The following is a 24,068-nucleotide window of genomic DNA, read 5'->3' as shown; positions in this document are numbered from 1 at the left end:
ACCTTTTAATTTTCTGAATGAGTAGTTCTCAATCAATGCTTCCTCCGTTAGAGACAACAAGCTGAAGAATCTACCGAAACAAAAGAAAAAAACCAAAAACCACATGTATAGATTTGTTAACTAAATATCAAAAACTGTAACTCACCAGTAAGCAAATACAATCTCTTTATCCAAATAATAAGTCTATGCCATGAGATCTGTAGTACAAAGAATGCAGTATTTGAATTTTAAAGCTTAATAATGAATTTTAAAGCATTTTACTCCAAGATGACATAAAGCAGATCCCTGGGAAAATGCCTTAAAAACAAAGCAAAATACATTTTTAAAAAACCCCAAACCATTACCAGCACATATGCAGCAATACCCCCCAAGTCTAGCCTTCGAGAACTGCTGCAGGATCCTTCCCCGGGAGCATTATCTTCGGGCTGGCTCTCTGGCTCTCTAGCTCCAGACAGACGCAGTCTGCAAGCCACCAGCTCGTGTCTGTGTGTGTCGGGGAAAGGGAAGCTGCAAATTAGAAAAAGTCCCCGCAGTGGCGAAAAGGAAAATAAGGCGAGTGGGAGAGGGAGAGAGAGCTCACTAGCCTCAGAATTTTCGAGAATGATGACAAGCCACTCAGCTCCGCCATCATTCACTGACAATAGGATGCAGCCCTGGCTTACGATTTAGAGGTTTGCCATAGGGGCTTCTGGTACCAAATGCCTGACAGGCATTTTAATTGCCTCCATCCAAGTGTGTCCCCAGGAGTCGAGTCTATAAGCCTATGAATGTCATCATCTGGTCTCCTTTGTGCTAATGCCAGACACACACACATCACACACACACACACACACACACACACACACACACACCCTCTGCTTAAATACAGAGACAGTTTACAGGCATATAGGATTACAAACAAGTTAAGCTACAAAAACTGGACCTGACCAAATGACAGTTAATGGAATTTTTATCTGCGTTAAGAACATCAGAGATTCTTTGGTGTTTTGTCATTGGCTATTTATTACAATATTTTTTATATCAAGTGAATATTGTTTATTACATTTCAAAATAAAAATGTTCATTAAAGAAACACCTATACTTATATATATTTTTCCTGTGGAAAATTCAGTCCCCTTATGATAATTACGCAGTTGGCAATGTTTTCCTTACCGGGGGAGAAAGCAAAAAAGAAAAAGGATTAGGAAACCAAGGGTTTGTATGTGATTTCTGTGGGCAAGGCATTTTACTCCTTTTCCATACAAAAGCAAAGGGAGGTGGCAACCAGCTAGAGGCTAGGGAGTTTGCAGTCCCTGAGGGCCAAAGGGGGGAATTGAAGCTTTGGCATAATCTGTACCCACTTCGTGTCAGCAACTGAAATTAACAGTTGAATATCCCTGTTTTACAGTGCCCCTTATCTAGTGAGGTTAAGTGTAGAACAATTCCCTGCATTATTTCTCAGAGAAAAGGGAAGGAGAAATATGTTCATAAATACATTAATTTTTATGGCATTGTTAGCACCCTGCCCCAGTGAATGGAGTAAAATTTGATGTCTACCAAAAGGGCCAGCTGCAAAGGATGTTGCTGAGAGGGAGCATCACCATGGTTACCGGAAACAGAAAGTAAGAAGAAAAAAATAAGGTGATGATAGAGAAGAGGGAATAAGACCACAGTAGAGGAAATTTAGAGACAAAACGATATGCTTCATTCTTTCCTTCTTGAAAGAACTGTATCAGTTTTATGTTTTATTTTGAATTGATTAAAATGAATTTGCATTCTCCTGCTGGGACTGTTCTTTCTTTTTTAATCACTAGCTAATTTTGCTTTCATAAATATTCACATTTTGGCTCTTTTGTATGAGATCAATCCTGTCTCTCCTTGTCTCTCTGTTCATAGGCTAGATTCATGGAGACCACTCAGCTTAGCCCACAGCCTTTGTTTCATAGGTGAGAAATCTGAGGCCCTGGGAGTCTCAAGGACCAGCCTTGCTTCCTGATTCAGTCCATTTCTTGTCTTCTCTCATCAAGGGACTTTCTTTCCCTTTTTCTCTCATGTGTCTTTAGGCAAGACATATTCCAGAAACATCCTTTGTCTTTGATTTTGTAAACCTTTTATTTGCTAAAGCAGTAATCTTCCTGTTTAAAACACATTGCAATCATCCTGAGAACTAGCTTTGCTTAATATCTGTGCTGGATTGTACTTGAGGTCTGAAAAATCTGGGGTAATTATGTCAACAGCTTTTCTTTCATTTCCAGTCTGACAATCAGATGAATCAAGCATGATTGCCCTTTTGTGGACCTTGCTTGTTGGACCTGAGCTTAATCATCATACAGTGGGCATCCATCATAACTTGCGTCATTCTTTCTGCAAGCATGAAATTGGACGATCAAACTGAGCCAGCCTCCCCAGGCTTCTCCTAGGTATAGACAGTGTGAACCTTCTTGGAGTTATCTAAAACCATGCAGCTGGAAAATCAAGCCCAGGTAAAACAAGGGGGGGCGAGAGTTGTTAATCTAAAACAACCACTGGAGGGCGCAATATTTATCAAAAAATTTTTTGAATTACCCAGTAACAATTGCGACTAGGATTTTGACCTTGATGATCTATTCTGTTTTTATTTTCTTTCAGAGTCCTTTCAGGATGGGGTAGGTAACTTATTTTTTTAGTTGTAGGTGGACACAATATCTTTATTTTTTATTTATTCATATATGGTGCTGAGGATTGAACCCAGCACCTCACACACACTAGGTGTGTGCTCTACCACAGAGCCACAACCCCAGTCCTGGGGTAGGTAGCTTAGAGGTAGAGCATATGCCAACCCTATGCAAGGCCCTGGGTTCAATCCCCAGTACCAAAAAAGAAAATTAAAAAGAGAAAGTTTTCTTTCAATATTCAGTTCATATAATTCATCAATTTTAGGTTAGCTCATCTATAGGTAGGGTCATATTGTGTTTTCAAAGGTCAACAACACAGTGGCTGCCACCACCACCATCCTTTCCCTTCGTACTTCAGTGAAAAAAAAAATAAATTTGTTAAAAATTATTTATGATTGCCATAGGTAATGATTACAAGGGATTTCAGAAGTTAGTAAATCCCACAGCTGGTTAGGATTCTTCCTCCCCTAAAAGGTGTCCCTTTAAATATGATCTTTCTGTTCAATGTCCATCTTTCTTCAGTGACTTTGGACAATAAGGTGATTTTTCACAGTGAATGTTTTATTTTAATATATTGTCAACAGTCCACTTCCAAATTCAAATTTTGATGCATGAGATTAATTTATTTAAATATGAATTATATTCTATCAGGATCTCATAAAGCATACATAATAGTCCTGGTCAGTCTAAACAATAGCATAGCTTCCAAAAATCATTAAATACTATCTGGAAGTCATTTCATATTTAAGAAAAAAAAAAAAACCAGGTTCAGTAAACGAGGATGAATTGGTCTATTTTTCTTTTCTTTTTCTTTTTCCCCCATTTGCTTCCATCATGTAGTAAGCACTATGTGTAAAATATAATTACTGTCCTAAAGTATGTCATATTCTAAGAATAAAAGATGACAAGCAATTGAAAGACTTCTGTGAAGTTTAAGCTGCTATAATTTATGCCTATGAGCCTAAATGGTGCTGCCTCCTCCCCACTCCTGTTTTAGCCCAGGACTTAGCCTCCGTAGTCAATTCATGTAGCCCTTTGTAATGGCACACCCACAGGTATTTCAGACACTGCACAGATTCCAGGAATAGGAAACAAAGGGGAACAGCATTTTCTCCTCAAGGAACTTCAAAGATAGTAGAGAAAATATGCAAGTAAACAGAAAACTAACTTCACACCTCTCTCTCTCACTTTGATGAGACACTCTGACTCTGCCCTTAGCTACAGCTTCCTCCCAGAGCTATCTGGAAGAATCTGATTCCACCATATTCCAAGATTCAGTTAGCTCACTTCCATGGCTCTTCTGGAAGACCTTTGGTTTCACTCCCTAAACATACTGGACTGTGTATTTGTGCATCAGTCTTTAAATTCTTTGGGAATGAACAATGGATCTTCCTTCCTTCTCTCCTTGGAGCTGTTGCTCATATCATCTTTCCAACCAAAGCTTTCCTGACCACTATAATAAAGATGGTGGCCATGCCCTCTCATGATCTATTCCATTTTTCTTTCTTTCTTCCATGGCACTCGTCCTACCATAAAGTTTTCTTTTTGAGTATGTTTACTATTTATTACCTCATGCTAATTCCATGAGGACAGCCATCTTTATGGGCAAATACAAAGTACCTAAAACAATACCTAAAATATACTGGCACTCAAAAATATTTTTTCAATGAGTGAATGTGAAAATGTCACTAGTGGAGGAAACAGAGTGTTCAAACACAAGAAAAGTTTTTCTATTCCATACTGCTCATTCTATTCTCTATGTTCAGTTTCCTTATGGATATTATCACCTTTTATTTGTAGTATAAACCACCCATTGCAATAGAATCAATATTTTGAATATAAATTTATTTAAAATAGATTTGTCTCCTACTTTCCTTAAATTCCACAAAGTACCTGGCTGAGGGCTCTCATTTTTAAAATGCTCAGAAAGTTTTTGTCATTTATTGATGTTAAAATATGCTAAATTTTAATTTTTAGATTTTAAGATTAAATTAGAACAATGAATTAATTAATGTTGTGTCAAGGTCCAGATAGTTTGGAAGGACTTTATAAAAAGATGGCCATATATACTGTAATCTATACTTTTAAAAAATTGATAGTAGAAATAATAATGATAGTTACTAGTACCCTTAAGTTGGAGTTATTCTAAATATCATGGGCAGATATTTAAGTACTTTGCAAATTATTATGATACCCCAATTCATTGAACACTGTCTGGTCTTATTTAACTACAGAAAATGTTGCTTCCTTCAACAAAGTTGGTCCACACAAAAGAATATGGTGCTCTAATAGACCCCACCTCCCCCACCCCCAAAAAACAAAGGAATAAGTGTCATAATTAACACAATCTGAATGGAAAGACTGCTGAAAGTCTATGATTTTTTTACTTATAAAATGGCAATTTCACATGGTTCAGACTAACACCCAGAGAAACTATAAAACAATGCAGAATTGAGTAGCACAAATTATACAAAGTGACTTCCAAATTTATTGCAGCATTTTTTAATAGCAGCCCAAGGTATGGAAATAGCCAAAGTGTCCACTGTTTCATAATGGATTAAAAAAGTGTATACACACACACACACACGAATATTATTCAACCCCCAAAAGAACAATATCTTGCCATTTGCCACAACATAGATGAGCCAAGGACATCATGGTAAGTGAAATAAGCCAGACAAAGAAAGAAAACTATTATATGATCTCTCTTAAATATGGGATCTAAAAGAGAAATCAAATGTACAGAGTTAGAGAAAAAGAGCACTAATTATCAGGGGCAGGAGCAGAATGACACAAAGAGGATATAGGAGATGTAAGTCAGAGGACACAAAATAGCAGATATGTAAGATGAACAAATCTAGAAATCAGATATGCAATATGAAAACCAATAGGTAATAGAGCTGTACTGTTAAAAATAACAAATCACATTGTTCCCCCAAATGCAAACAATTATTATTTTTAAAGCAAAAATATTAATGATTAAAATCTAAAATGTGGTATATCACATAATAGAATATTATTTGACAATAAAAATAATGAAGTTCTGATACATTCTACAACATAAATGAACCTCAAGAACATAATAAATTGAAAGGAACCAGTTATAAAAAGCCCCATATATTATATCATTCAATTTATATGAAATGCCTAGAATAGCCAAATCCATAGAAAACAGAAAGTATATTAGTGGTCACCAGAGGCTGGGGCAGAAGGAATTGAGAGTGTCTCTTACTAGGTGGGTTTTTTTTTTTGGCTGGGGGGGGGGGGGGGGTGATACTGTTCTAAAAATAGATAGTGGTGATGTTTGCTCAATTCTGAATACACTAAAAGTCACTGAACTGTATACACTTATATGGGTGACTTCCATGTCACATGAAATATATCTTCATGAAATTCAAAATTAAAATAACAAACTAGTAAACGCTGTAGTCTCTAAACAGCAAGTCTTGGAATTCTGTGGCTACTAATTAAAATATGACAAGTTTCAAACTCAATCTGTGACAACTTCCTGATTACTACCAGTTCTTAGAAGCATGGTTCCAAAGGCTGTTGATTTAAGGCCATGAGGCTCTGATTCATTTGAGGATCTGCAAATCAACAAGACACTTTTTTTTATTCAGCAGTTGGTCTCCAGATCTCAATAACTTAAATAAGTGTGCACATGAGAGAATGGATTAGCATGATTTCCTCAGTGAAAGACAGGCCCTAGAGGATGTCTGATTTATGTGATCAAGAATGGTCAGGAGTTAAAAGACTATCACTACACACACACACACACACACACACACACACAATTTACATAAATCACTCACATGGTTTTATTAACAAACTATACAAATTATTAACTCCACAGCTGAATTACCAGTTATAAATATTAAGATGACCAATAGGTTGAGAAACTTATGTAGAAGAGTTTGATGTAAAAGAAGGGGGGAAATTTTCCAACAAAAATAGAATCCCAAATCACTCTCATCTTGTCCCAAATTCTCTTTGTTGCAATTGGAGATAGGCTACATTCATTAGCACTGTGCATTCACTCTTGTTTACTTTTCAAGATATATGCCATGAGATGGACTATTTACTTTGTTAATGCTTCAAAAGAGATTGATATTGTTTGTCCTCCAAGTCCTATAATTATTTGCCTTACTTTATATTTGTTTTAATCCTCTCATACACATATAACCTTGTGGGAAATATTTTAAACAAAAATATTCAGTCATCTTGACTGAACTTAGATGAAGAATGAATCAGAAAGAAAGTATATTTATAAAGAAGCAAAGAGCAAACTGACATATGGGTCACTCGTGGGCATCTTATATTTTCACTGTGATTTCTATTAGACTTGGTCTGCAGTGGGAAGGAAGAATTTATTCTAAGCAAGTACAGTGAAGATTAAGATAAAATAACTTGACCACTTTCCTATTGCTCCTGAATCGGGCTTTAATCCTTTTGCATCATCATGATAGGAGTTTGGCTTTGCAATCCCATTTTAAATCTTAGTGTGATGATTTTCTCTAAAAACCATTATATACTTATTTACATGTAAGTATAAAATACATTCCAAATTATTTTTGGATTATTCACTTTATCTATCTATCTATCTATCTATCTATCTATTATTTGGCAGTGGTACTGGGGATTGGACTCAGGACTTCATAAATGCTACGTAAATGCTCTACCACTGAGTTAAATCCCCAGTCCTTTTTTGGGGGTGGGGTGGGGTTATACTGGGGATTGAACTCAGGGACACTCAACCACTGAGGCACATCCCAGCCCTATTTTGTATTTTATTTAGACAGGATTTCACTGAGTTGCTTTGCTGAGACTGGCTTTGAACATTATTCTCCTGTCTCAGCATCCGGAGCTGTTGGGAATCCCCAGTCCTTTTTATTTTTTTATTTTGAAACAAGGTCCTGCTAAGTTGCCTATGCTGGCCTCAAACTTGTGATTCTCTAGCATCAGCCTCCCGAGTAGCTGGGATTATAGACTTGTGTCACCTTGTCAGGCTGATTATGTACCACTTGAAACTTTGCAAATATTCACATTTCACTGTAAATTTTTGCACAAGAAATTTTAGAAATAATTTTCTCTTTTTATTTTTTATTGCAACGGTATTTTTATTTCACTTATCAAGGGGAAGTTAATAGGATGATGTAAATAGCAAGACAGAGAGAGAATGAGAGAGGTTTTTCTTATTGTCAGTTCTCAAATTCTGACAGCAATTTAGTGAAATAGTTAGCTTAAAAGCTATATTTTTCTAAGCCATTACCCTCTAGGCTAAGGAAATGTATGTACCCAAAGTTCTATTCTGCTGAGACACTTTTACCAAAGTTCTTTTTAAAAATTCCTTTAAAAAAAGTCACGTGAACTATAATAATGAAAATAATTGTTACTTCAATTCATCAAGTCATAATCTCATTATACATTAAGAACTATGTTGGGAATAAAATGCTTTTCAGAGGCTGAAAAGAAAATGATAATGGTAGAATAACTGGAACTCACATATACCTGGTGGGATTGTAAATTACTACAATCCCTTTTTAAAATTGTTGCTGTGTCTAGTAAAGTTAAATGCATGTCTATCTTATGACCCAGTAACTCTACTTCTAGGTAGAAATGAGTAATTACTTGCTTATACACAAACTTACAAACATACTGTCAGTAGCCTAATCATAACAGGATAAAATTGGAAACCACCAAAATTCTCATCAATAGATTGTGGTACATTCATATAATGGATTACTACATATACAAAAAGAAAAGGAAACAATTACTATTACATACAACTGCATAGATGAATCTCACAGCATAATATTAGTGAAAAAAACAGACACAAAAGAGGACATTGTATATTAATCCATTTATATGACATTCAAGGACAGACAAAACAAATACTTAGAGACAGAAGTCAGAATGGTGTTTACCTTTGTGGGAGCAGGAAGATGTATTGACCTGGAAGAGATACCATGCCTTCTTGACCTGGATGGTAGTGACTTGGGGGGATGGCAGGGAATCAGAAAATGTGCACCCTACTAACCTATCTTAAGCCTCAACTCTAAAAATAACTATAATAAACATTATGGTGTCTTTGGTACATGAACTTTTTTTTTTTTTCGCAGCAAGTTTTAGAATCTGTAGTGAATGTTACACACAAGGGTTTTGGTCTAAGCAGATATTTTGCAGATATTTTAAACATGCCATGTAACCACAGCAGCATAAATGAAGACAATATGATGATTCTTTATATGTTAAATAAATCAATTGTAAAGGAACATTTTCCTTGGTATGAAGAGGATACTTTACATTGGCTTTTAATAAATGCAACTCTGAAAAACAATAAGAACAAGTATAATATGTATTTTAGAAACATTTCAACAAATGAAACTGTCTTGTAGCAGCTCTTATTGAACTACTGTTTTGGCAAAAGAATGGACAGTTAAGGTGCTTTCAACATTGCTAATTTCATAAGAAACCTTTGTCTTTCAATGCTCACTGTAATAACTAGTATATTTTAGGATTCATCCTCTCTTCCAATCCAAAGCTTATACTTCCTCTCTGTTTCATTTAAATTATGCCTGTTTCATAATGGCTTCCAAAATTTTCACAGTACATACTACCACAAAACTCTTTACTTTCTCAGAATCCCATGATACCAAAGAGAGAGAGAGAGAAGATAAGAAAAATCACCATGATACTATAATGTATCCTTATATGTGGCTTTGGACTGGTTTTCAGATTTTTAAATTCAGTTGTTTAATGTAATATTGGCTGATTTAAAAAGCTTGGGATGTGATTCTGTTAAAAATGACTAAATAGCCAGGTGCAGTGGCACACACATCTAATCCCAGTGGCTTGGGAGGCTGAGGCAGGAGGATAACAAGTTCAAAGCCAGCCTTAGCAAAAGCGAGGTGCTAAACAACTCAGTGAGACCCTATCTCTAAATAAAATACAAAATAGGGCTGGGTTGCTCAGTGGTCGAGCACACTGAGTTCAATACCTGGTACAAAAAAAAAAAAAAAGACTAAATACCTATAATGTGCCAACCCTTTTATGTAAGCTATTTTACTCAACAAAATTCTGAGTTGTAAACCTGTATTTTACAGTTAAGGAAATAGGCCCAATTAGATTTAGTAATGTGCCCAAGGACATACAGCTGGTAAGTGGTAGAGGAGAAATCCACTCCCTAGACTTCTGAGCCAATTAATTTGTAATTCAGCCTAACATTTATAAAGTATAAGAAGAGAAAGAGATAAATTAAACATAAAACTAAGAATTTTTCATTTACACTGGTAACATATCAGAAGAGGAAGAGAGAAATTAAACATAGAATTAAGAATTTCCATTTTAAGACAGACTACATATTACATAAGTAGGCTGTGCATAAAAGACATAAGGCTAGAATTTAGATTTTTACTTTCAGAATAATTTCAGATTCTATCAGTTCATACTTAAATAATATACATATGAACTTAAGTATTCCTATAGTTGAGAAAGACATCATAATTTTGCTTTCAACCTTTCTGGCCTATTCAGAAAATACAGAGTCATGTGGGTAAGAAGTATGCTTGTCTTGTTTTAAAGAACTTCATTATTTGATAATTTGAACTTGGATATTTGTTTTTAAACATATTGTTGAAATCACTCCATATCTTAGAATATAGATGATGATAATAATAAAGTACAAGTTATAATAAAATCACTCCCCTCTATTTATTTTATCAAGTTTAAAATCATCAGATGTCATAGGGAATCTCAAGTGTTACATCAGAAAATATTGTATCAAAATCATATTATATAGTCTATGCCTGTATACCTTAAAAATGTTTCATAGTTACATTTGGGTGTGGGACACTTTTCTTCCAAAAATCTATATTTTTCTCTTCATTAATTCTTGTCTCAAATTTTTCCTTCTTCATGAGGCTTCACCAAACCATCCTATCTAATATTGCAATTTGTAATTTCAACTCCCAATCTCTTTTATCCTATTTTGCATTATACTGTTCACTTTCTCACATACTACATAACTTACTTGTTATGCTAATTTTTGTTGTCTCTCCTTATTCACCTGCAAACTTCATGAATTCATAACTTTTTGACTGTTTCATTCACTAATATGCCCCAAATATGTGGAAATGGGTCTGGTACACAACTGGTACACAATATTCAATAACTATTAATTAATACTTGCATAAGTGATTGAAATCAAAACAATAAAACTCATATTAAAAATCCATAATTTCCTCCCCCAAAGTTTTAATTCTGAGTCCAGAGATCACAAGACAAACGAGGTATAAGTATTTCTTTTAGTTTGAGTCTTGGATAACTACTTAAATATATAAGTTTCAGGTTTTCATCTTTGGCATAGATAGCCATTTTGAGTATATTACCCTTTACTTCAGGCTTTTAAAATATTTATTTAATAATATAAAAATTCTCCTGGCACTTTTTCTTATCTGCTTGTGAATTCTTAGTTACAACTTGCAAATTTATCTCCATCTCTTAGGGACCTAAAAGTTGATATACAATGGTTTCTTCACTATTGGCTGTACAAGTCTATAGACAGGCCATATTTGCAGGAGAAATGGGCAAGCCATGAAGGAAAATTAGTGTGGAAAAATTTTTTACTAAACAAAATTTTCATGTAATAGTCAAGCACAACCGTCTTCATGAGTCATGAATTTCTTGGCTGATCTTCCTAGACTCAGGAAATGAACCTTCATTTTATCAAATGCCTACACGAGTGGGGCCATTACACTTTACAGGAAGACTGTGTGAGCAAAAGCTCAAATGCTACAAAATCAAATGCTACACTGCATGGCATTAGATATAAATTTCTGATTTCTTTTTGAAAACTGGTCAAAGGAGTTATCCTGTGTACTCTTTTCTGAGCTTTAAAAATACATTTATCTCAATATTCAAAACTCCTGTTATTCCTCAATCCTCAGCAACAAAGATCTGGAGAGGAGGAGTACTGGAGAAGTCAGCTGGTGCATTCCATTTGAATGAGGTCCTGTGTGACCGTCAAATTACCAGATCACTCTGAGAAGGTCTCAATTCTGCAAGATCATATAGCATTTTCTTTCATTCTTTGATATTTCCAATTCAAATAATAAACTCCCTGTTTTGAAGGTTTAATAAGTGCCATATCATATATAGAATGATTTCTGAAGATGTGTCTGTTATTTCATGAATACCTCAAATCCATGCCCCCAAAATGTATGAGATCCATGTTTATTCTGTTTATGGGACAAGGTATTAAGGTGATGGCCACTAAGAATTACATGTTAATTCTTAGTCCCTCTCTTACTTCTTCCTGTAGTCCTTATATCAGGGTTACATCAGAGATAAGGAGACACATAACTGGCTACAAAGGTATTTATAGATATTTTCCATGAAACAGAATTACACAATTTGAATGCATCCAATGGTACATCTAAAATGCATTAAAGCTCCTAATTCTCATATATTGAAACCAAAGAATATAGATGATAAGTATCAAATTCTTTGCTTGTTTAAGAAAAAAGAGGAACTAGAATAGTATGTGGGAATAGTTTATTTCTATTAAAATTTCATTTCTTGCCTTATCATCAGATTTCTAAGCTACAAAGGATTTTAGGTAAAACATATTCTGGTTTTTAAATAAAAAAATACTATACATTATCTAGCTGTATATGAATATTCCTTCAACAGTATCATCAAGTTGATTAGAAAGTCAAAATATGAACTTACAATATATTTACACTACCATTTTCCATAGTTTTGTGACTTTTTAAATTTTGTTTCTAATAACAAACATGTAATTAAAGAAATAAGAGTGTTTCATTTAATATTTTTTAAAAGTCAAAGATTTTTTTTTCTAGTTTTCCATCTATTTTGATTTATATTTCACATAGATTGCAAAAATAGCCACTGCAAGAATCTGAGCTAATGGTTCTGTTTGGGAGAGAAATTTCCACATCCCCAAGGACTACTAACATTTTTTCTTAAATTGCTATACTCTTGTGTTTTGTTTTTCTCTTTCCCTCGCCTTCCCATTCTCTTTGTTTTACCTACCCTTTCCAACTCTTCTTTTTACCCCAAAGTCTTGAAGATCACGGGCAGAAAACCAGGAAAATATTTAAGGAATCATTTAGAAACACTTTCATTGATACTGATGTTTGGTTTCATGATAGTTGAGAGCAAAAATACATGTGTTTTACATTCTTTTTCTTATAATATCTGATAGGTTCTTAGGTTTTTGTGTCTGTTTATTTTTGCTGTACTGAGGATTGAACCCAGGGGCACTTCATCACTGAGCCACACTCCCTAGCCCCTTTATTTTTTTATTTTGAGACACGGTCTTGCCAAGTTGCTCAAGGCCTCACTAAATCACTGAGGATGGCCTTGAAATTGCAAACCTCCTGCCAATGCCCCCCAAACAGGAGGGATTATAGGCATGCCCAGCACTGATATATACATTTTACATAGGTACACAATAAATAATGTTAATTTGCTTTGTGGATGTGGAGTAGAAAAATTGAATAAAAATGGGGAGAAAATATGTTTTATGGTAGACATTGTATATAGTATGCTAGCATTGTATTTATTTACTTTTAAACTAGAAGAACTAAAGAAATAAAGGGAATCAAATTTCAATTTACAGTTACTTTCTGTTGCAACACCTAAGAGCACACAGACGGCATATTAGAAAAAACCCAGAGATGCCTCAATAACAGATTTTTTTCTAGAGGGCAAAGGCGCCTTATAATCTTGTTATAATTTCTTATTTTAATTTTGGGTTGCTCAATAAAGTGTAAGATTGATTGATTGGCTGATGAGAGTAGAGGACATGAAGCCCGCATTAAGAAATGCACAAAGAATGCACAAAGAGAAATCTTGAAGAACTGACACTCATGACATTCAGTTCAAAGGTAAGAGCAATGAAAAAGAAACTATTCTATGACAGAGAAAACTGGAAAAAGGGTGGGGTTAATGAGGGTGATAAAATAGCACAGAATGCTAAGTATACTATCTGAGCATCACTTGAGAAAAGGAAGTGAATGAAAACTGATAGTGTGTGTTAGGAGAGTCAAGACACTCAGATCAAAAGGAAAAGCAAGAATGAGGGAGATTGATACAGAAGAGTTGCAGGCGTAAGAGTGTTGGAAGCAAATAGGGTTTCATTTATAAACCAGTGAGCCAGTCAGACAGGTGAAGCAGGCTGAGGCACTTGAAAGATCATATTCAGTGGCTGGCATTACCAAATGCCCAGCTGGGTCTGAATGAGAGTGGTTTTAAACAGACACATTGTTCTAAAGAAATCTTAGGTTTCACAATGCCCTCCGATACAGCCTTATAAATTCTGCACAGGATCAATATTCACCCACCACCTGCGATCAGCATTACTCCAGAATTTGCTGGATACAGCAAATCCTTGACAGGGAATATTTTAATTTGGATGCTTGGCTCTCTACTCGGGACACACATGTATTGATGATATGTAAATAAGTTCTGTCCAGTCTCATCAACAGCATAAATTAAGTGCATCCTATCGTGAAGATTATCTTGGAAACAGAGAATGTCACCCTCAATATGCCTATGGCCTGGGCATGCACAACCAGAAGGTGCCAAAGAAGGGAGACTGAAAAACAGACACAAAGTATTTCATTACTATTGACTGGCTGGTTGTATTCTTTAGGTTAAATGCTTGGTTGCTTATGTTTAAAAAATAAATAAATAAAACTTTGCTTAGAATAATTTTCTTTTCAGATGTCTGTGCACTAGTTAAGAGATTCAAAAATAGCTTTTTGATCCAGAGACCCTGATGCTAATACTGCTCACAGACATTATAAAACAATCTTTAATTATGACCTTTGAATTGAGTGCATATTGCATTAAGAAATAATGCTCTCTAACAAAGGACTCATGTTTTAAACTACTGAAGATGGATTTGTGACTTTCTATCACACTTTCTTAGTAATGTAGGCTGGTTAACAAAAAGCTAATGGCTCCAGAGAGCCAGTTCACAAATTGGTATGCTAAATGTGAGTGAAAGAAAAACAACTTTGAGTTAGAAAGTACCTATGACTGATATTTTTAAGAACATATAAATCATAGCTAGAAATAACTCATTAGCAGGAATTCAGATATGTCATTCCATAGTGTAATTGAAAGACATTTCCCATTGAGTTTGCAATTCCTCCCAATATCTGTTATCTGGCCAGCTTAAAGCACCATCAATGAAGAAAGGTTTTTAAAGTCCAGATTTAAAAGCAGATTTAACAGTGAGAGTATTCCCAAGACCTAATCACTAGGGAATGAGCCACACAGCAAACATGTATGAAGTGGTTGAACTTGGTGTTTATGGTGGTCAGAGCTAAAGACAACCAGATACCCACAGCAAGGAGCACAGATACAAGTCAGACGTTGTTGGAGAAGTCCTGGAGTCCTGTGCAGTTGTTGGTTTGAACTAGGGGACCCCACAGCCATAGTGAGTGGAATGGCATCTCTATCAGGAAGAGATATACACATCAAGCAAACTGATGGGGCCTTGTAGGGGAGAGGAATGCAGAGAACACAGAGGCGAAAGGAAAACAGTTAAAATAACATGAAGGCAGAAAAGTGACTTAACCTGAGGATGATGTGCCAAAAAAAAAAAAAATGAGGATTAGAAGGAGCTCAATTCTTTGCACCTGTGTTTCAAAACAACAAAGATATCAGCAGGTGAGGAGGTAAGACCATGCCATCACTTACCCAGCATCCTCTATGGGGAAAACACTGTGATTGTAACCCATAGCTATGGCTCACATATTATTTCTGGATTGCATAGAGTTGGACTAAAATCAAGATTCAGGAATCTATGCATTTTTTAACCAGCCCAGGTAATTCTGGTGCCACTGGAATTACTGTAATTCATGGAATATAGTTTTAAAAACAAGATAACTGGATACATTTTTTTCCTTACCATATGCAAAGGTATTTGTCTCTTGTGCAAATCAAACCAACAGGTTCCAAAATATGGAGTGCAGAGATCAAACTAAGTGTGAATATGAATTTGTGTACAAAGTATAGTGAATTAAATCAGAACAAACTAATGATAAATTATATCAATGTCTTCTACTCTGAAAGATTAAATTAAAATTAGAAATTCATTTTTAAAGGACATGATATTTTATGCTTTCCCCTTATCTTTTCTATTAATTTTCCCTTTCTTATTATCTCATTTTTATTAGCTGCAATCAGTAATAACAGGTAAAATCCAGGAAAAAGAAATGCTCTAATTAAGGACATTTTTAGATTACCTGACCTTCATTTACTATTGACTATTAAAAGACAAATGATAATAAAAAGAAGATTTCAAAGCTATATTCATGATATGTACTTTAAATAGAGTCTATAAATGTTGCCCACACAATTATGTTGCCTTCCCCATCCAGGGTCACCATATTTCTATCATTTAAGTCAAGATTACTCCTGGATGCTTGTGAACAGGTAGTCACAGAAAAAGGATTTATTCTTTCAACAGCAAAGCAACCATAAGGTGACCATGACACCTGTTGTGTCAGATTAAAATGCAACATTCCTTTAGCTTTCACAGACTTTTATCATGGCGGAGGAACAAACCCTCTGTCGGGACTAGAGGCAGCACAGCCAGCACAGGCAAGGGGAGACGTCCTGATGAACGCTTACTTACTTGGTGTGTATAGCTTGGGAGTGGCTCTGGAAACTGGGAAATTCCAGGCACACATCTGATTTAGTTTGAAAGAGCCAGAGGAATTGAGCCAGAGAACTATTCCAAGGAAAGAGAGCAAGGTGATGGCCATGGGGGTGTCCTTAATCCTAATTCAGATTCTGATGATTTCTAAAGGAGGGCTGTTCTTAGGGATCTCAATCAATAATAACATGAAACTTTGAACAGCTTCTTACTAAAGACTAGGCATTTTTTAAAAGCCTTTACTTATAGGTACTCATTTTAAACCTTACATCAAATTTAGGAGGGAGTTACTATTATTTTCTCCATGTCATAGATGAGGAAAGCAGGACACAGGTCGATTAAACTGCTGAATATGAACTGGGTTCATATGCTTTTAAACTACGAGTATGTATTTAAAACTGCAGATTGTTCTACTACTCTGTACTCTGATATGGTCTATATGTAATCTAGGCTATTCCTATAATAGGGAAATGGTCAAAGACTTTGCAGAGGATTATGTTTGGCACTTTAGTCCTTCAGCTGAACACTGTGAAGGCAGGTCCATAACATGAATTATCTGGCATCCAGGGACTAAAGAAATATCCAAAAACAGTTTGGATAACTTGGTCTTTCAATTCTCTGGAATTTGTGGATAACTGACATTAATGATTCAATTTTTACAAATTATCCCTAATTTTTGCCGGGTGTGTGGTGCACACCTGTAATCCCAGTGGCTCAGGGGGCTTAGGCAGGAGGATGGAAAGTTCAAAGCCAGACTCAGCAAAAGCAAGGTGCTAAGCAACTCAGTGAGATCCTAACTCTAAACAAAACACAAAATAGGGCTGGGGATGTGGCTCAGTGGACGAATGCTCCTGAGTTCTATCCTCAGTACCAAAAAAAAAATTGTTCCTAATTTTTAAAAGCCGCTATAATTTTCAGGTTAGTGGGATCTCGGAATAAAAATCTATGTTTTGGTAACTGATCTGGTTGAAAATCACTGTTGGGTTTTTTTTTTTTTTTAAATTGTTTTTCAGCTGGAGACAGACACTTCCAGTGTACAGGTGGCTTTGTGATTTGTGCTCCAGGTAAAAGGGGAAAATGATATTTTATTATATTAAATTACACAATGCTCAGGGGACATAAATAAATTACTGATAAATAGAACCTTGGGCATTAGGATAATCCCCAAACACAAAATTTACACAATATTCACCTATGTGTTCATGTTTGCTTTACAGAGAGCCACAAAATTCTTTAAAAATATTATACTTCTGGGCTGGGGATGTGGCTCAAGCGGTAGCCCGCTTGCCTGGCATGAGCAGGGCACTGGGTTTGATCCTCAGCACCACATAAAAATAAAAATAAAGATGTTGTGTCCACCAAAAACTAAAAAATAAATATTAAAAAAAATTCTCTCTCTCTCAAAAAAAATATTATACTTCTAAGGAAGTAAGTTGAGTCAAACAATAACAAAAATAAAGTTATAAATATAGTTTGAATATGAAGTCATGTTTAATTTATTTGTTGCTTGGATTCCAGCCCTACTACACTGTGGTTCTGGGGATCAAACCCCAGGTCTGGCATATTCTAGGCAAGTGATCAACTACTGAAGTATATCCTCAGCCATAGGTTATTTAAAAGTTTTCAACTATTAAAAAGAAATGACAATATTTTCTTAGCATTTCTGTTTTGCACATGTACGCAATAAACTAAGAGCTTGCTGAGTGCTTAGTACTGGCATACAGTATTGTTTTAGTCAGCTTTTTCACTGCTGTGACTAAAAGATCTGTCCGGAACAATTTTAAGAAAGAAAAGTTTATTTGAGGGCTCACAATTTCAGAGGTCTTAGTCGAGGTGAGGCAGAACATTATGGCAGAAGAGAGTGGCAGAGGGAAGCAGCTCACAAGATGATCAGGAAGTGGAGAGAGACTCCACTCTCCAGATACAAAATATATACCCCATAGCCCGGCCCCCAATGAACCACTTCCTCCAGCCACACCCCACCACTTTAGTTACCACTCAGTTAATCTTATCAGGGGATAAATTCACTCATAGGGTTAAGACTCTTACAACCCAATAATTTCTCCTCTAAACCTTCTTGCATTGTCTTATACATGAGCTTTTGGGGGACACCACATCTAAACCATAACAAATATATTTAAGCACTTTACTAATATTACTAGTATCTTATAAGGAAGTTTATATTATTATCCCCAATATAAGTTAAGACAGAGAAGTTGGATAATTTCCCCAAGTAAATCAGAGTCTCATGACCCAGACAATCTGACCTGAGCTTTCCCTTGAGTCTGAATTTTTCTACATGTACATTGAATTCCTGTGAGCACAGCCCCTTCTATTTTGCATTGAAAAATGAGAAACTCCTGAAACAGCTGAAAAGAGTTCTTTCTACCAAATTTGATCACCATCCTTGCCTGGCCCAGCCACCAGCACACACACAAGCATTTGACATTCCTCATGTGAATCTGATACAAAGCCCCAAATAGAAAAATAACTGACATTCCAATGTAGACCATATGATTACGAGTCCTTCCTAATTTTAGCCTGGCTTCATATGAAAATAGGACTTGTAAAACAATTGCCTCTGTGGGTATCTTTGCTCCATCCTCATTCCCAACTTTTTATTCCCATGGTTAGAGGAATGGTCCTGGTACCGTTCAAATGAAAAAACTGCTCTTTCTGGATATTTGCGCAATTCTACTTTTCCTCCTTATGACTAATGAGATGCTAAGCATCACCTGTTTGCCCATCTATCTCCCATGCCCAATGTACCAGAACCTATTGCCTCATTGGGGAATATTATTAAGACAAAGTTTTCACTAGAGAGTATGAAGTGATGCAGCATAAGCAGGAAGGCCTGGAAATGAAGCCAAATGACATTTATAGTGTAAGTTAAAAATGAAATTATAGACAACAGCCATGTTTTTTTATTTGTAGTAAAATCATAGGAAGAAAACCTGCACAAAAATCCATTCGCCCACAAAGAAATCCAAGACTGTTCTGCATGAATTTTTTTAAGTGTGACATAGGTGCTGCATCCACCAAGAAAAATAATGCAAGTTATATATTTTCAATTAAAAAAAAACCCTCAAATTCTCAAAATGGCACTTTTCTTTTAGAACCTTTTAAATAATATGAGCAAGGATATCAGAAGAAATGTATGTTCCATCCATCATCAGATAAATATCCAGTCTTTTAAAAGGATTACAATCTGTACAGAAAATATGACACTTTATTTTTTACTCTCTGAGGTTTAAATATCAAAGCAGCCTGCAGAAGGGTGTGAATACGGCTCCCAGCCTTTCCCTTCGTTCTGGCCAACGTCTTAGAATCATAAGACTGGGATTCACATTGTATTGGACAAAGCCGGCTTATTTCTCTTCTCCACACTCTCGAACATCCCAAGTATCCTCCTCACTCTCTAAACAACTTGAAGCCCATGCTGGTGCTGCTATCTAACATTGTTCCACATAAGCCAGGTGCTTGTCTGGTGACACTAATAGCAGTCGTGACAGCGTGGCACTTCACATATTACCAGTACTCTCACACCAATGACTTTACTTCGTATTAGAAGCAGTGATGCCCCAGTCTTGGTTCCTAAATGCCATGCATCACCAAAAGGAACCAGACTCCTTGGGACTGTTAAAGTACAAAGAGTCTCTGAACATCTTATTTTGCTAGGGCAGGGAACTATTGACGGACTAATGGGGCTGGTCTTGAAATAATTTGGGCATTAAATAAAATAACGAAGGTGTTAATTTATAAGGCATTGAATAAAAGACAATCCATGAGTTACAGTGATACTTTAACAGATGGGGTGGGGGTCCCTAAAAAAGCAGAGGAGAGGCAGGAAAATGTTCTTTAGAGAAGAATGGTATTTAATTGGAATGATAATTTGTCTTAAAATAACCACCATTGCAGGGCTGGGGATATAGCTCGATTGGTAGAGTACTTGCCTTGCATGCACAAGATGCTGAGTTCAATACCCAGCATAATAAGAAAATTAAACAAACAAATAAAAAAAAAAAAACACCACTGCATTTCCCAATATAGTAATGGATTTAGGTAAGAATCATCATTGGATGTTAAAATATCAGATGAAGATTGTTGAGAAAGAGGTCATTTCCATGGTCTCAACATGTAACCCACAGATCCCTTCTCCATTATGGAGATAGAAAGTTACTTTTCCCAATTACTTGTTTGGAAGTCCTTAATATCATCTATATGGGTTTTTTTCTCCCATAATTTATATTTTAGACTTAATCCTAAAGAAGCAAATAGAAAGTTCCATAAAGTGGGACATTCTGCAAAACATCTGGCCTTTGAATTTTTGGAAACATCAATGTCACAAAAAAAAAAAGAAGAAGAAGAAGAAGAAAGAAAAGAAAAAATACAGGGACACTGTGCTAGGATAAAAGAAATTTTAAAAACATGGTAACCTTGATTTGTTCTTGGATTAAATTTTTAAAAATATATCAATAAAGACATCTTGGGAATAATTAGAGAAATTTGTGAGTTATATATTGCATAATATTATTGAATAAATGTTAATTTTTTTGGTTTTGATAATGTTATTGTGGTAATGAGAACATCTTGTTTTTTAAAGATAAGATGAAATGTTCAGAGTTGTGATGTGATGTAACATACTTGCAAAAGATTCAGAAGAAAAATGAAATGAGTATGTGTGTATATATGCATAAATATATTGTGCATGTACACAGGTGGAGGGTGGTATATTGGCTTGCAATTGGTGCATATTTTTTGTCCCTGTATTTCTCTGTAAGCAGGAGAGGGCAGAGTAGTTGCACTTTCTAGGAGCCAGACACTGAGCTAAGCATTTTGCCATGTAATACTTAGAAAATTAAAGCAGCAGGTACTATTACTATGTTCATTTCACAGGTAATGAAACTGAGGCACAGAAAGTGAATGGACTTGCCCAAGGCAAAAACTAATAAAAGGCAGGACCACAAGTCATCAAAAAAATGCTGAAAACAGTGTTTTCTTTCCAATTTTAATGTTAAGCATTAAGTTCAGCTTTTCCAGAACCAACACCATTAGTAGGGGAGTCAGAACACAACCTCTAGACTCTGCCAGGCCAGTTACAAACTGCAGAAATTTAGTAGTGACTAAATTTTGCAATTTATTTTGAGAAAAGGGCAGGAGTGGATTACCAGCATTCTCCGGCTTTTAAAGAGAAATATTAAATAGCACCTGGGCTTCCTGGCTAGTCCAAAGAAATCTATTTAACTTATAAACTGTTTGAATCATAGTACAAATTGGAGGGAGATTTGTACTATGGAGGGAGAGTGGTAGCACTCTGCCTGGAACAATCTCTCAGTGTATAAATGAAGAAATAAAAGAAGGAGACTCAAGTGGTGGGTGGAGAAAGGAAGCTGAGTTTTTGTTTTGACTCCTTTGTGTCAAAAACTTATCAAAAAAGCTTCTTCATTACTTAAAGACTAGGACTTTCCTTGCCATTTTTGCATATTCTCAGTGCTAATTTACCTTACCTCCAGCCCACTCACAAAACTCAGGAAAGAATCCCATTCAGGTTTTTCCATCCTTCCAGAATTTTCCAGAGTACAAAGTTAGGCTGCTCACAGCCTCCCTTAAAACCACCACTCCCTGCCCCCAGCAGATTTTACCCAGGATGTTGAAAAAGTAAACAAGTGACTGAAGTGAATGGATGTTTACTAGCATCTTCACTTTCTCAGTAGGCATGCATTTTGTAAGTGAAATAAATCCTTGTTTAGGAGATGAACTCTATATGTGGCCAAATGGAGGGCTGACTTTGGAAGGGGCAGAATTAGAGCAGGGATTCTTCCTGGAGACAATCTAGCTGCTACAGGCTGTAGCCTGAGCCCAGCCAGGGGCTGGTGGGAGGGTTTAGATTCAAATATCCCACATACTAAAGACCAGAGATGGGTATTAAGAGTTGGAGCCAAAAGGTCATCTCCAGGGATGTCTGCCATGTCTGTGTTCTCAGACATTTCCATTGTGAAAGAGGCACCTTGAAGCTATTACCTGGGCACACCCATCTGACCCTGGTCCTTGGTATATGTGCTGATCTGGGGCTCCCATCCACTCCCCAGAGCCAGCTGTGTGCATTGCTTCCCAATACTGTCCTCCATAATGGCAGCTTGAAATTGGTCACAGGGAGAGTTTTAATATACAAAAACATTAGGAGAACTAGTTTACTCACATACCCTGAGTGCTCAAAAGTTTGAAACTCTTCTTTCTTTCTATGTCATACCTTTCTTTCCTCCCTCCCTCCCTCCCTCCCTTCCTTCCTTCCTTCCTTCCTTCCTTCCTTCCTTCCTTCCTTCCTTCCTTCCTTCCTTCCGTACTAGGGATCAAACTAAGGGGTGCTTTATTATTGAGTTACATCCCCATTCCTTCATTTTTACTGCTTTTCTAAAAAGTTTGAGGCAGGGCTTCACTAAGTTGCTTAGGGCCTCACTAAGTTGCTGAGACTGGCCTGGAACTGGCCATCCTTCCTTGACCTCCAGAGTAACTTCGATTACAGGCATGTACCACTGCGTCAAGTACTGTAATACACTTTTTTTTTTTTTTTTGGTGGCAGTAACGTCCTAAATACATCACTTAGGGAAGAGGACAAATTAAATAATGTGGTAGGGAAAGTCCAGATCAGAGTAATAAAGTAACAGAAAGAAAAATGACTTAAAGTCACTTACTGGATGCCAGCTGGCAGCTGCTCCAGTAATTGCTGCTGTTTACTAAGCCTGTCACTACTCTTAAGTGGAGGTATTAATCACAGCCAAGATAATCAGGGCAGTCGTTACACCTGGACAGCAGAGTACTGTGGACCAAGCTTTTCCCTGTGTGCTATCTCACCTGCTTATGAGACTCTCACGACAGTGGTGGGTCCAGGAACATTTTCATCCTCATTCATACACTGATAAACCCAATCATTTGGTTGGTGGATGATACAAGACCTAGGTTTCCTAGTTTGCAGTACAAGGATCTTCTCACAGTATTATATGGTCTCTTAAAAATGCTTTTAAGGTCTGGGTTTGTGGCGCAGTGGTAGAGCGCTCACCTCGCATGTGTGAGACCCTGGGTTCGATCCTCAGCACCACATAAAAATAAATGAATAAAATAAAGGTATTGTGTCCAACTACAACTAAAAATATAAATATTTTTTTAAAAATTGCTTTTAAAACGGTTCTTAAAACAATGTTCTCCAGGTTCATTCATGTCCTCTCAAATGACAGGGCTTCCCTCCTCACTGTGACCGACTCGTATTCCATTGTGTTTGTATACCTCATTTTCCTTCTATGTTTTAACTGTTTTGTGACAGCATGAATAGTGGCTTCTCTCAAATGGTGTTTGCTGGATCCTTAAAAATTCTTCAATAAAAAAATTAAATAAAATTAATCTTAATTAATTTTAAAAATCAGTATTAAAAAACGTCTTAGCCACACACATAACAGGTCTTTTTAAAGAAGAGATTATGTAGGAAATGTCAGCAATGACAAGGTAGAGACACTGGATTGCTTTCTTTACTCTAAACTCTGATGTCATTAAAAGCATAATTCCAACATTATTTAAATATGTGATGTTCTTGGCACTGTGCTAAGTCTTTCTCTAAACCCGAATGCTTAAAAATAGAATTCAGTGGAATGAATGCAGGAAGTCATTTTAGCAAAAGTTCCAAGTGGCCTGGGAGATGTTTCTGTTTTTAACAGGTTAGGGCTTGACAATTTCACAGTAGACAAGGAATA

General features: G+C 36.1%; 1 protein-coding gene across 33 annotated transcripts in view; it reads right to left on the bottom strand.

The window, feature by feature from the left end:
* The window catches only part of Map2 (microtubule associated protein 2), a 288,875-nt gene that overhangs the window by 149,092 nt on the left and 115,715 nt on the right, over window positions 1–24,068 (bottom strand). For 8 of the 33 annotated variants that reach the window (XM_048808444.1, XM_048808445.1, XM_048808446.1 and 5 more), the window contains exons 1-2: window positions 345–631; window positions 3–70 (exon numbers count right to left, since the gene is read on the bottom strand). The exons of 1 other annotated variant lie outside the window; for it this stretch is intronic. The gene's annotated coding sequence lies outside the window, so the exon portion shown is untranslated. Of the gene's footprint in view, window positions 1–2; window positions 71–344; window positions 633–662; window positions 713–24,068 lie in introns of those variants that run through there. 24 more of the 33 variants (XM_048808449.1, XM_048808450.1, XM_048808457.1 and 21 more) reach the window with 7 other exon arrangements.

This window comes from Marmota marmota, unplaced genomic scaffold (assembly GCF_001458135.2).
Source record: "Marmota marmota marmota unplaced genomic scaffold, marMar, whole genome shotgun sequence".
NCBI lineage: Eukaryota > Metazoa > Chordata > Mammalia > Rodentia > Sciuridae > Marmota > Marmota marmota.
The sequence above is the reverse complement of the archived record's forward strand: the minus strand, read 5'-3'. Positions and strand labels throughout refer to the sequence as shown.